Source organism: Lithobates pipiens, unplaced genomic scaffold (assembly GCF_037356315.1).
Source record: "Lithobates pipiens isolate NorthernLeopardFrog02 unplaced genomic scaffold, aLitPip1_a1.2 Scaffold_16, whole genome shotgun sequence".
NCBI classification, from domain to species: Eukaryota; Metazoa; Chordata; class Amphibia; order Anura; family Ranidae; genus Lithobates; species Lithobates pipiens.
Genome location: NW_027507748.1, coordinates 277976494 through 277989900, shown reverse-complemented (window position 1 = coordinate 277989900; position 13407 = coordinate 277976494). Strand labels below are relative to the sequence as shown.

Below are 13407 nucleotides of genomic sequence, written 5' to 3'. Positions count from 1 at the left end.
AGGCCTCACTTGCCTCAGTTAAGGTCAGCGTTCATGCCTCCACCATCAGGAAAAGACTGGGCAAAAATGGCCTGCATGGCAGAGTTCCAAGGAGAAAACCACTGCTGAGCAAAAAGAACATCAAAGCTCGTCTCAATTTCTCCACAACACATCTTGATGATCCCCAAGACTTTTGGGACAACATTCTGTGGACCGATGAGACAAAAGTGGAACTCTTTGGAAGGTGTGTGTCCAAGTATATCTGGTGTAGAAGGAACACTGCATTTCATAAAAAGAACATTATACCAACAGTAAAATATGGTGGTGGTAGTGTGATGGTCTGGGGCTGTTTTGCTGCTTCAGGACCTGGAAGACTTGCCGTGATAAAAGGAACTATGAATTCTGCTGTCTACCAAGAGATCCTGAAGGAGAATGTCCGACCATCTGTTCGTGTACTCAAGCTGAAACGAACTTGGGTTCTGCAGCAGGACAATGTTCCTAAACACACCAGCAAGTCCACCACTGAATGGCTGAAGAAAAACAAAATGAAGACTTTGGAGTGGCCTAGCCAAAGTCCTGACCTGAATCCTATTGAGATGTTGTGGTATGACCTTAAAAAGACCGTTCATGCTCGAAAACCCTCTAATGTAACTGAATTAGGACAATTCTGCAAAGATGAGTGGGCCAAAATTCCTCCAGGACGCTGTAAAAGCCTCATTGCACGTTATAGCAAACGCTTGGTTGCAGTTGTTGCTGCTAAGGGTGGCCCAACCAGTTATTAGGTTTAGGGGGCAATCACTTTTTCACACAGGGCCATGATGGTTTGGATTTTTTTTCACCTTTAATAATAAACACCTTCATTTACAAATTGCATTTTGTGTTTACTTGTGTTGTCCTTGACTATTGTTTAAATTGGTTTGATGTTCCGAAACACTTAAGTGTGACAAACATGCAAAGGAACAGGAAATGAGGAAGGGGGCAAACACTTTTTCACACCACTGTAAGTGTATTTTAAATTATAGAGACAGAATATCAACCAAAAATCCCCCCAAAAAAAATATGGTACTAATGTTATAAATTTGAGTTGCAGTTCAGTGAGTAAAATAAGTATTTGATCACCTACCAACCAACAGTAATTCTGGCTCCCACAGACTGGCTACAGTATGAGCTCATGTGGTACACAGATTAGTCCTGTCAATTTAAGAAGGTGCTCCTAATGACCTCTTGTACAAAAGACACTCATTTGCAGAATCTCTTTCTTCCATTCAAACCCACCATCATGGGCAAGACTAAAGACTAAAGAGCTGTCAAATGATATCAGGGACAAGATTGTAGACCCGCACAAGGCTGGAATGGGATACAAGACCATCAGCAAGAAGCTTGGTGAGAAGGAGACAACTGTTGCGATTATTTGCAAATGGAAGAAATACTAAATAAACATCAATCACCCTCGGTCTGGAACTCCAAGCAAGATTTTGCCTCATGGGGTAAGGATGATCATGAGAAAAGTGAAGCCCAGAATTACAAGGGAGAAGCTTGTGAATGATCTCAAGGCAGTTGGGACCATAGTCACCAAACAAACCATTGGTAACATAATATGCAGCCAAGGATTGAAATCTTGCAGCACCCGCAAGGTCCCCCTCCTCAAAAGGTTTTCCAATGAACATCTTAATGATTCAGAGAAGGATTGGGAGAAAGTGCTGTGGTCAGATGACACCAAAATGAAGCTCTTTGGCATTGGCTTGACTCGCCGTGTTTGGAGGAAAAATTCTGACTATGACAACACGATCCCTACAGTCAAGACAGAGGTGGAAATATTATGCTTTGAGGCTGTTTCTCTGCTAAAGATACAGGCTGGGCAGCAGAAACCTTTTCTGATTCTCCAACTGCAGACAACTTCAAGCTACTTGCATAGACTAGATGTGACTTGTCTCTCTACATGACTTCTGCCACACATTTAGACTGCACACTGTGGCTGGCAGGGTGTTTGAGTCAGAGATAAAAATGGGAAGATGTTAGCTAATCTTGTGGCAGATAATAGGACTCAAATGGTGATTTCAAACATATGTTGTGTAGATGACACTATTGCATCTGATCCATCTACCATACTACAGGAATTCACAAAGTACTTTACCCAGCTATAGGAAACCATTTTGGGTCCATCTGATGATGCTATTTGGGAGGCACTGAGTACCCTAGACCTTCCCATGCTTCCACCAGAAGAAGCTGTGCTTCTTCATAGAACCATCACACTGGTTGAAATTGAAGCGGCTAACCACTCCTTCCCAGTTAAAAAAAACACAGAGCCATGATGCCCGGGGGCATGGTACAGGATGTATGCACCCACACCAGCACCCAAACTACACAGTCTACTCGTACTTTTTGGAAAGGATGATGATGATACCTCCCTCTATGCATCAGGCCCTTATAGTTTTATTCCATAAACCAGGGAAGGATCCTTCCAAATGCGCCTCATACAGGCCCATCTCATTACTAAATTATGACCTTAAAATTTTAACTAAAATACTGGTCACTAGATTGATGAAATTTATTCCGGACCTACTTAGTATACATCAAACTGGATTTACCCCTTGAAAGTCTACTGATATAAGCGTACGCAGGGTTACAACTACCCTCAATAGATTCCACCTGTAGAGTCTTGGCCGCACTCTACATTGAGAAGGCCTTTGACTCCGTAGCCCGGCTTTATATGCTCGCAGAGTCGCAGTACTAGAAAGTATGGGGTTTGGACCAATATTTTTAAAATGGTTCCAGTTGCTCTACTCATCCCTGCAGGCGCAGATCAAACTAGGGGATGAGCTCTCAGAACCCTTTCCGATAAGGAGAGACATGAGGCAGGGCTGTCCATTTTCTCTGGTACTATTTGCTATAGTGATGGAGCCAGTGGCAATGGCCCTAAAGAAGGCTTCTACTGTTATAGGTATTCTGAGTTTGTCTGAGTTTACTCAGGACTAAGAATCAATTGGGGGAATCACAAATCCTACCTATAGCTAGGGAGGCTCAATGCAGTGCTGATCCTACCTTACCTCTTCTATGGACTCGTAGTATTAAGTATCTTGATATTGAGATCTACTCAGATCCTTCAGAATATTGTACGTTTAAATTAAGCCCTACTTTTTAACAACATGAAGTCTAAATTGAAGGCTTGGGTTAACCTCCCTCTGTCCCTTATAGGGTGCATAAATCTATTTAAAATGAATGTTTACTGTGTTTACTGTGTTTCCTATGTACTAAGACATGCACCAATATACAGTAGATCACTAAGAAGTATTTTAAAATGAAAATCTCCAATATAACTTATTTTATTTGGGGCTCGCAACAACCAAGGTTTAGGCTGATGGTCTTGCTGCCACTGTGGTTGCAGGGGGGCTTGGCGTGCCCCTACCTTGGCAAATATTTTCTGTTCGCCATGCTCAAACATGCCCACAACTGGCTTATAAAGAAGGATTCTAAGCCCCTGTACACACGGTCGGAGATTTCGACAACCAAATCCATCGGATTTTGCCTGTCGGATCTTGTCCGAAACTGTTGCATACACATGGTCGGACTAAGTTGTCGAAAAATCCGATCATTCAGAACGTGATGACGTAATTTCGTTACGATGGGACTACGTTCAGGCTAGTAGCCAATAGCTTTGATGTAGGAATTTGATCTGAGCATGCGTGGCACTTGGTCCGATCAAAATTCTCTAAACATGATCGGAGTATGTCCAATCGAACCAGTTGGTCGGAAAATATTTCCAACAAGTTGAAAAATTGGGTCCGACGGATATTCCGACGGAATCAGTCCGGTGCATACCACACATAGTCGGATTATCCGACAACACGGTCCGATAGGACACATTCCGACGGATTCTCCGACCGTGTGTACAAGGGCTTATTCTGCAATTGTGCTAGACGCATCCTGTGTAGGCTCCTTTAAAGCTCTTAAAAACCTCATATACCACCACGCAACATTTCAGACCACACTCTCATGTGTGCGCGAATCAACACTATCCCTAGTCCCAGATGCAAGTTGTGAAAGGTAAGCCCATTCTGGCTTGCAATCTTCCCAGAGCCTGATCCGTCTCCTGGGGCCCTTCAGGAGTTCCTGGAGATTAATCAAGGCTCGGCAACATCTATGGTGATCTGGGATACCTTGAAGGCCCATCTGAGAGGACTGATCATTAGTAAAATAACACTCATTAAAACAAATACCAAAGAATGGGAGAACCTAGTGATGCAGGAGGCGATTTTTGTTGATGCTTGTTTTATTTGTTTGTTTGTATTGAATTATATATGTGCTCAACCTGGGTATGCCCAATGTTTTTGTATCTTAAAAATGTGAACTAAAATAAAAAGAATAAAAAAAAAGGGTACAGGCTGACTTTGCCGCATTGAGGGCCAAGAGACAGGGCCATGTATTGTAAAATCTTGGATGAGAATCTTCTTACCTCAGGCAGAACACTGAAGATGGGTCATGGATGGGTCTTCCAGCATGACAATGACCCAAAACATACCGCCAAGGCAGCAAAGCAGTGGCTCAAGAAAAAGCACATTAAGGTCATGGAGTGGCCTGGCCAGTCTCCATACCTTAATCCTATAGAAAATTTATGGAGGGAGCTGAAACGTTAAGTTTCCAAGCAACAGCCAAGAAACCTTAAGGATTTAGAGAAAATCTGTAAAGAAGAGTGGACCAAAATCCCTCCTGATATGTGTGCAAACCTGGTAACCAACTACAAGAAACATCTTACCTCTGTTCTTGGCAACAATTGTTTCTCCACCAAATACTAAGTAATTTGCTTGGGGATCAAATACTTATTTTACTCAACGCACTTTTTAACATTTTTATCGTGTTTTTTCTGGATTTTTGGTTGATATTCTGTCTGTTTAAAATACACCTATGATAAAAATTATAGGCCCTTAATTTCTTTGTAAGTGGGCAAATCTACAAAATCTGTAGGTGTTAAAAGAATTATTTTCCCCACTGTAATTTGCAGCAACTCCCCTTTGGTCAGTGTCTACAGTTGCCACTGAAACATATAACAGCTTAAAGTGGAGGGCCACCCTGAAAAACAAAAATACATTAAAATTTAGAAAAAAATCTGAAAAAAAAATGAAATTTTTTAACTTACCAGAAATGCCTGTTGCTAGGCACATCGTCCTAATCTGCCTCTTCCTCCTCCGTGGTGATCTTCTGTCTTCTCTCCTTCCGTGCGGCGTCTTCTGGGTAATGGGTCGCGCTGTGTTCTGGGAACTGTGTGTCCCAGAACACAGTGCGCCCCATTCACAAAGCTCTGCGCGACTCGCGCATGCGCAGTAGGAAACGGGCAGTGAAGCCGCAAGGCTCCACTGCCTGTTTCCCTTAGCTAAAGTGGAGGTGCCAGGACCCGAGAGCCGAGGGACGGGTCAGCCTCGGGCGGCCGACATCGCGGGCACCCTGGACAGGTAAGTCTGCTTATTAAAAGTCAGCAGCTACAGTGTTTGCAGCTGCTGACTTTAGAAATTTTTTTTTTTAAACTGGCTCTCCTCTTTAATATAATATATAACATATGACAGCTTAACAATTTGCTACTTTTTGTAATCTTGGAAAAAATATTCCCACTGAAATTGGTGAAATTACCTATTCTCTAAGAGCCAGTTCACACAGGTGGGACTTGTCAGGCGACTTAGCCGCCTGACAAGTCTCGTCCCATTCTGTACTAGGGAACCATTCTAATAGGAGCGACTCAAGTCGCGCTGACATAGAAAAAGGTTCCTGTATTACTTTTAGGGCGACTTCAGGCAACTTGCATTGACTTATATACAGAAGTCATTTTGCAAGCTGCCGCTGAAGTCGTGTGCAGGTCACCTGAGGCAGTCGCGCTGCAAGTCGTGCTGCCAATGTGTGAACTTGACTCTTACTGTATCTCACTATCAGTCATTTGTTTTAATACAAGTTGTTTTAAAAAAGTATTTCCATAAAAATTAAATATTTATTTTCTTAGGTTAGGTTCACACCATGATTGCAATGCATTTCTGCATATTTTTTGTGCGTTCGCACGCGTTGTGTATAGGGTAGCCCATTCATTTCAATGGGCTGTTCTTTGCGTGAGAAATGCACGAAAGATGTTGCTAACCCTTTTTCAAAATCACTCCAAAGTGCATTGGTGCTGTGGTAACTGTTTGGCACACGTGAAAACGCATACATTAGCAGATGCATGTGGGAGCCATTAGCAATTACATCTATACATCTGTTAAAAGGGTAACACGTTTCTGTGCATGTTGTAAAATAATGCAATGTTGTACACATTCTTGACACACACATGGTGTGACTGTGACATTGTTATCATGGTAATCAAAACAGAAATGACTTTTGTCACATTGTTATAATGGTACTGACGCATAGGTGTACACCTAGACAGACTAAAACTTGGGGGTGAGAAAATAGTTTTTTAATGTTTACTCACGGTTCTGGCATGATTGGTATCTGTATTTTAAGAAACCTGTATGGAAAGAAAATGCAGCCAAATATGAGAAACATGAGCAGCTAAATGTGTTATTAGACATTAGAGACAGCTGACAAGCCCGACATATTAAGAAATTCAGAGATCATTGCCAGTAAACAAAGACCTTGAACCTCTGATATCTATTTGCTACCCACCAAACAGAAAAGGCCAACTAGGTGTGCAGAACTAAGATAAAATGTTTGAGAAAAAATTGCCCTGAAATTTCATTTGTCTGCCTCTGTAAAAAAATGAACACCAGGGAGTATGGTGTTTGGGGATGTGCATGAGTGAATGTGCCTGGCTTTGATTCACAGAAAAGTTTGACAAACCCAGTGTGATATCCGAAATTCTGAATGGAAATTTGAACCCCATTGAAGTCTAGGGGTGCAAATCTTGATAATCAGTTCTGGCCATTTTTAAAGCTATTAGGCTAGGGATTGTCAAAAAACAAACCAAAAAAAAAAAGCGCAGTATTACAATGGGGACATGTACCAAATCCTATTTAATGTGACTTTTAAGCCGCAGTACAGCAGCCATTATTGTTTTAGACTGCTAATGCATCCTTCTTCTGCTTCTGTTTGAGGGTGGAGCGCAACCATTTTGAACAGATTTCTGGACTATTTCTTGGACTACTGATGTGCCCTTTTTCTCCTCATCCTCCTCCCTAGACCGGACCACTAGCGGTGGTCCGGTCTTCTATCGCCGCCGCCTTCTCTTCTTCTTCTTCTTCCTCCTTGAGATGTTGACTCAACGCTCTCTCTGGCCGCAATGACAGGGACGCGCTGTGCGGTGACTTATATAGGGACATCGCCGGGTGATGTCCCCGCCCCTTATGATCTCACAGTCCCAGAGGACTTGTGTGGTGTTTTTTTAACGTTTTTTTCAAGAGGTGAATGGGTAGGGGTACATTGTACCCCATACTCATTCACATAGGGTGGGGGCCGGTATCTGGGGTCCCCCTTATTACAGGGGGCTCCCGGATTCCGATAAGCCCCCCGCCCACAGACCCCGACAACCAATGGCCAGGATTGTCGGGAAGAGGCCCTTGTCCTCATCAACATGGGGACAAGGTGGTTTTGGGTGGGTGGCCGTGCGGCCCCCCTACCCCAAAGCACCCCCCATGTTGAGGGCACGCGGCCTGGTACAGCTTAGGAGGGGGGCGCTCGCTCATCCCCATCCCCTTTCCTGACCGGCCAGGCTGCGTGCTCGGATAAGGGTCTGATATGTACTCTGGGGGGAACCCCCACGCCGTTTTTTCGGCATAGGGCTTCCCCTTTAAGTCCATACCAGGTGACGGGGCCAGCGACGTGTCAATCTCGCCGCGGTGACATTGAACTCCTTCGCTAGTCCCGTCTACCTGGAGCCGTGTTCAAAATGAACGGACTTTCCTCCGTGTGCAGGAAAGTCCGTTCATTTCAAAAGTCCGGCGGACTAGCACGCAGACGGCCAGAATTTTTTAGTCAAAACTACTTTCTAAGTCCACCGGACTTTTAAGAAAAAAAAGTCAGCCGGAGCCCACACACGGGCGGATTGTCCAGCGGACCAAGTCCGCCAGATAGTTTGATCATGTGTACGCGGCATTAATGCTAGCTTTGCCAAATACAACTTTAGATGTCAGGTATGTAGGCACTATTATTTGTCAAAGAAGGCCACCCTTGCCCAACACTGCCAGAGGGGGAAGGGTCATTTGGTTACGTCAGCGGGTGGCCTCACACTTGCCTATATAAGAGCTGTCACAGCGAAAAGACAGCAGTCAGTGGGACACCTCCCATGGAGGCAGAGTATTTTTTTTTTTTTCTCTTTTTCGGGTCCGTCGGCACCATGGTTGAAGATGGATGGACATCCCCGGACACTTTTTTTTTTAATAAAGAAATTGTCAAAAACTGTCTCCTGTCGTTTTTACCTTTCGGACCAATTTTTTTGGTCGAATGGGTAGGGGTACAATATACCCAATACACATTCACATGGGGGAGGGCTGGGATCTGGGGGTTGCAGATTCCGATAAGTCCCACCTGAAGACCCCCACAACCACCGGCAAGGGTTGTGGGGATGAAGCCCTTGTCCCCATCAACATGGGAACAAGGTGATTTGGGGAGACCCCAAAGCACCCTCCCCATGTTGAGGGCATGTGGCCTGGTATGGTTAAGGAGGGGGGGGCCTGCCAGGTTGCATGCTCGGATAAGGGTTTGGTAAGGATTTGGGGGGGACCCACACGGCATTTTATTTTTAAAATAAAATATTGACACTTTGGGCCCAATTTGGACATTTGCACTTAGGGGGGTACTCACTTTTTTGCCAGCAGTTTAGAAATTAATGGCTGTGTGTTGAGTTATTTTGAGGGGTCAACAAATTTACACTCTTATACAAGTTGTACACTCACTACTTTAAATTGTAGCAAAGTGTAATTTCTTCAGTGTTGTCACATGAAAAGATATAATAAATTATTTACAAAAATGTGAGGGGTGTATTTACTTTTGTGATATAATGTAATAATAACATATAGAATATTGTATTTATCATGACAGTTATTCTTTAACTCATATATCACCAGTTATTGCTAGCAATGAGTTGATTGGTCAGATTAGAAGCACCAATCAGTTAGTTTGTGGTTAGTAAAGTATGCCTTTGCTAACTTTCAAACCAACCGTATTTACCATAATCTTAGGTTGGGCCAGGCCCATCCCACCTCCAAAGGCTTATTTAGTTGTCTTTAATTGAGTACTGGTCATTACCATTAGAGGCTTCACATCATAGCGTTTAGATCAAAAGTCCAGAGGTGCTTATGAGTTCAGCTGCCTAATGATCCCTTCCACATGCAGTTATCACTAGAGGTAAATTTTATATCATATGATCAGTCTACATATGTCAGGTTTAAGACAGGTTTAGTTTAAATGTTAACATGAAAAAATGGTCTTATTTAATTTGAATACAATTTAGTACCCCATAGAAAAGGACAGGAGAAATGACAGGTGCCCAGACTTAAATGTCAAGACGTAATTTACAGCTTAAACTATACAAAATAATTGTTAATACCTGACATTTCAAACATTAATACTGTAGTCTCTTCAAATACAGTTTATTTATGTTAATTATTAAATGCATTGTATTGTTAACCATTTGACCAAATACTTGCATCATCTTTATGTAAAAGCTTAAAACCTGATAAAAAATGATCCCTTGCAGTGGGGCTGTATCCGCAATGCAATAGTTAAATGCTTTTTTTGTATTGTCTAGGGAAGAATTACTGGATCCTCTGCTCCCCAATGTTCCATTGGTTAACTGGCCCTTGACATTCTCATGTCCAGTGCAGGACCCTGCTCTGGTCTTGATGATGCCAGGACTCTAGACTGGTAGATTGTGGAGGTGCAGATGCTGCAGGGAGGAGCAGAGGAAGTAGGTACATTTCCTTTTATTATTCCTCTAGACATAAATGAGCAATTAACCCTTGCACAACCTTGCATAACCAGGCACAACCCCACCACATGAGATAATTTATTTAGTTGCCTGAGTTGGGCTTTACGTTGGATGAGTATAATAATGATACCTACTTGCTTCTAATATATGTAGAGGCATTCTTTTAGTGAGAAAAAAGTTAGACCTTCTGCCAAGTTTTTTGTTACAGTCTGTGTCCCCGTTGGGGAGATTCACCCCTTTATTTGACCTGGTGACCATTGTCGCTATGACAGAATGTAAGATTAAATCCTACATTTAAATATCATGAGTTCAAAGTAAACATTCCAATGGGCACAAATGTTCTGGTGAAAACTATCTAAGTTCCCCTCAGTTGAGATTTTCCTTTAACTTCCTAATATGTTTCCAAGATAAGAAGTGAGAGGATATCTCCATGAAAGGATATCTAGCGCAAAAAATAACCTAGTAGAGAGTTTAACCCTTCTCTGCACATCTAATACTAAGAAAATTACTTTTGGCTACGCATACATTTTAAGATGGCCAAAGGCATGGCGATTGTCAGTCAGTTTGAACCACTTTCCATCAACCAGATATCGTAAATACCATCAAAAGTAATTGCTGAAAACGACCCAATTTATGACCTTCAATGAGCTCAATTGACCACCAGAATTTAGTCAATTGTGTAGTGAAAAGCAAGCTAAAAATTGTTTCAACAGTGTATTAAAAGATCAAATCGAAAACAGAAAAAGTTCTGGCAATTTAATCTGAACAATTTGCATTTTTCTACCAGGTTTGATCAGGGCAATTTCAGTTTTATTACCTTGTGGACAATCATAACCACTATTTTATGTTTTGATTGCTTTGCCACACCAAAAACGGTGTTGAAACTTTGATCACACTATCAAATTGCCACATGTAAATTGCCAGCTTTGAGGACTCCAACTGTACTTTTTATTGTCTCCAAGTAAAAGCAGAAATAAAATCGACATCATTTTTCCTATGGCCTCATTCGCACAGGCAATGACATACATTTGTTATAAGACATTTCTAAACATATGGTACTGCCTGTACTCATTTTAAATGGTACTTGTGTTTAAGTGCATTTATTTAATTGCATTTAGAGAAAATAGAATTCTGTGTTTTCAAGGGTAGATTAGATTCTCCAGATTGATTTCCCCCCCAGATGACTTTATCCTGCATTTAAATAAAATTAATGCAGGAAGTCTAATGCCCCGTACACACGGTCGGACTTTCCGACAGAAAATGTGCAATCGGATCATGTTGGAAAACCCGATCGTGTGTGGGCTCCGTCTGACTTTTTCCGTCTGACTTTTTCCGTCTGAATTTCCGACACACAAAATTGAGAGCTGGATCTAAAATTTTCCGACAACAAAATACGATCGTTTAAATTCCGATCGTGTGTAGACAACTCCAACGGACAAGTGCCACACATGCACAGAATAAATTACGTGACGAAAGCTATTGGCTTCTGCCCTCTCTATAGTCCTGCTTTATGTGGTTTACGTCACCTCGTTCTGAACAATCGGATTTTCCCGACAACTTTGTGCGACCGTGTGTATGCAAGACGAGTTTGGGCCGTCGGAATGTCCGACCATGCGTACATGGCATAACAGTAGTTACAGATCTGATATTCAATTGGACTCTGAACATGCTCGTTTTCCTTCTTTAGTCAACTCCTCTTTTTTAGGCTGGGTTCATGTGTGGTGCAAATTGAAGCTCCGTTTTCACACCTAATTCACAGAGTAGTTGTTCAGTGGTTCAGGTCAGTTTTTGACCAGGATCAGGTCAGCTTTGCATCAGGATCAGGTCAAGATTTTTTCGTGTTCACAACTGAATGACGTTCAATTCAGAAGCGTTCCCAAAGAAGCCTGACTTGCATCTGAGCTGAACTGCACTACTCAGAAAACTGACAGCACTCTTTTCCAATTTGCACTGAACCCACACTCTGGCAGCACTGGGCATATTGGCAAACTAGAAAGCAATGTTCTTTCCCATGTCATGTGAATATAATGTGGTTCAAAAAGCATCAAATTCACATTCACGTGAACCTAGCCTTTAGGCAGAGAGATATCATATCTCCTTACATTTCTCCTACATTTCCATTGTTAGATCATTTTAGCTGCTCATTAAACTGCAGATTAGCCTTATTCAATACTAGGGAGCCTATTTATAACATATTAACATTGAATTGTGGCACTTTTTTTGTCTCTAGAATTTTCACTTTTAATTTTCCTGCTATTTAAAGCTTTTCCTGACTATTTTCTCTACTTTCATCTGTTTTTGTTGCTTTCATCTTTTGACTGTGTATTTCACCTGGAGTACTTGTAAAGCATTGAGAAGTTTAATTCTAGAAAATAAATTCAATAGTTATTTTTTTCATTATAAAATGGTGAAAATGAAATCTTTAATACAAGTACTGTATGTCAATGAAATGTATGTAAAGCCAAAGCTTTCATTTTAGTTTTGTATAGAGTAATGCATGGTAAAACCCAGGTAATTAATGTATGTCCTCCACTGGAGAGTCTTTCCTTTCATTCCTGTCCTGAAGACGTAATAAGAAATTTTTACAAATTGAATGAAACTGCTGTCAAAGTACAGTTAAAGCGACTACAGTACTGCATGTGCTCTTGCCTAAGTGACATCTGAAATCTGAATTTCCCTGCACTTTCTGTCTTGGTTACAGTAGTCACTAGGACAAATAGAGAGGTAAATCCCCTCAATGGGGGGGCACAGACAAAATAAAAAATAAAAATTATTTTCTAATACTAAAAAATGCCTTTACATACACTTACATATTCTCACATAAATTCTAACACAAATTGAACTTTGGCATATCATTTAAAATGAATAAGTCTGTGATCAGAATAACATGGCACTGCTATCTGGTTTTGCTATGCAATGCAAAGAATAATAAATTATCTGATAATGTATGAACCATGCACAGGTTATTGTGATCGGGAAGAACCCTATCTTTTTCTAAAATATTTTGTAATAAAAATATAAAAAAAAAACTTAAATGCATTTTATAGAATTATCAATTAATAGATAAAAGATCTGCTTGTGTGTGCATCCAGGTCTCATGTATGCAGTCTAACGAAGGCAGTAGTATCTGAGCACTCACCTCTCTTGTGTCTGTTCTGGAGGCTCTGTTAGGCCAGTCTGAACAGTGTGAGCCCTGTCAACATTTTTAATTAAAGACCCTAGTTTCCACAGAGTGACAACATTATGAAATCATGACACCCCTACAAATTCACTGAATGCCAGAGAGTTTGAGAGAGGAACATTACTTAGTGTTTGGATGGGTGGATAGCAGGGCAAAGGGATATTCTGCACCTGTCTTTTTTTGTTCTGAGAACAATGCTGTTATAAAAATGCTAGTAATTTTAATCCTGAGCACTATTGTGGGAGCGGAATGCAGAAGGTTTATAATCCTGTGCCCAGGCAAAAAAAAAAAAGAGTAATTACTGCTATAGAATTCAGACACACACAGCTCTTATAGCATAATAATT

At 41.4% G+C, this 13407-nt stretch overlaps 1 protein-coding gene across 1 annotated transcript in view; it reads right to left on the bottom strand.

Annotated features, from left to right (window-relative positions):
* Positions 1-13127, bottom strand: part of TNNI1 (troponin I1, slow skeletal type) — a 44436-nt gene extending 31309 nt beyond the window's left edge. The window contains exons 1-2 of the mRNA XM_077481476.1: positions 13020-13127; positions 6428-6463 (exon numbers count right to left, since the gene is read on the bottom strand). The gene's annotated coding sequence lies outside the window, so the exon portion shown is untranslated. The remainder of the gene's footprint in view (positions 1-6427; positions 6464-13019) is intronic.
* Positions 13128-13407: the final 280 nt, after the last annotated feature.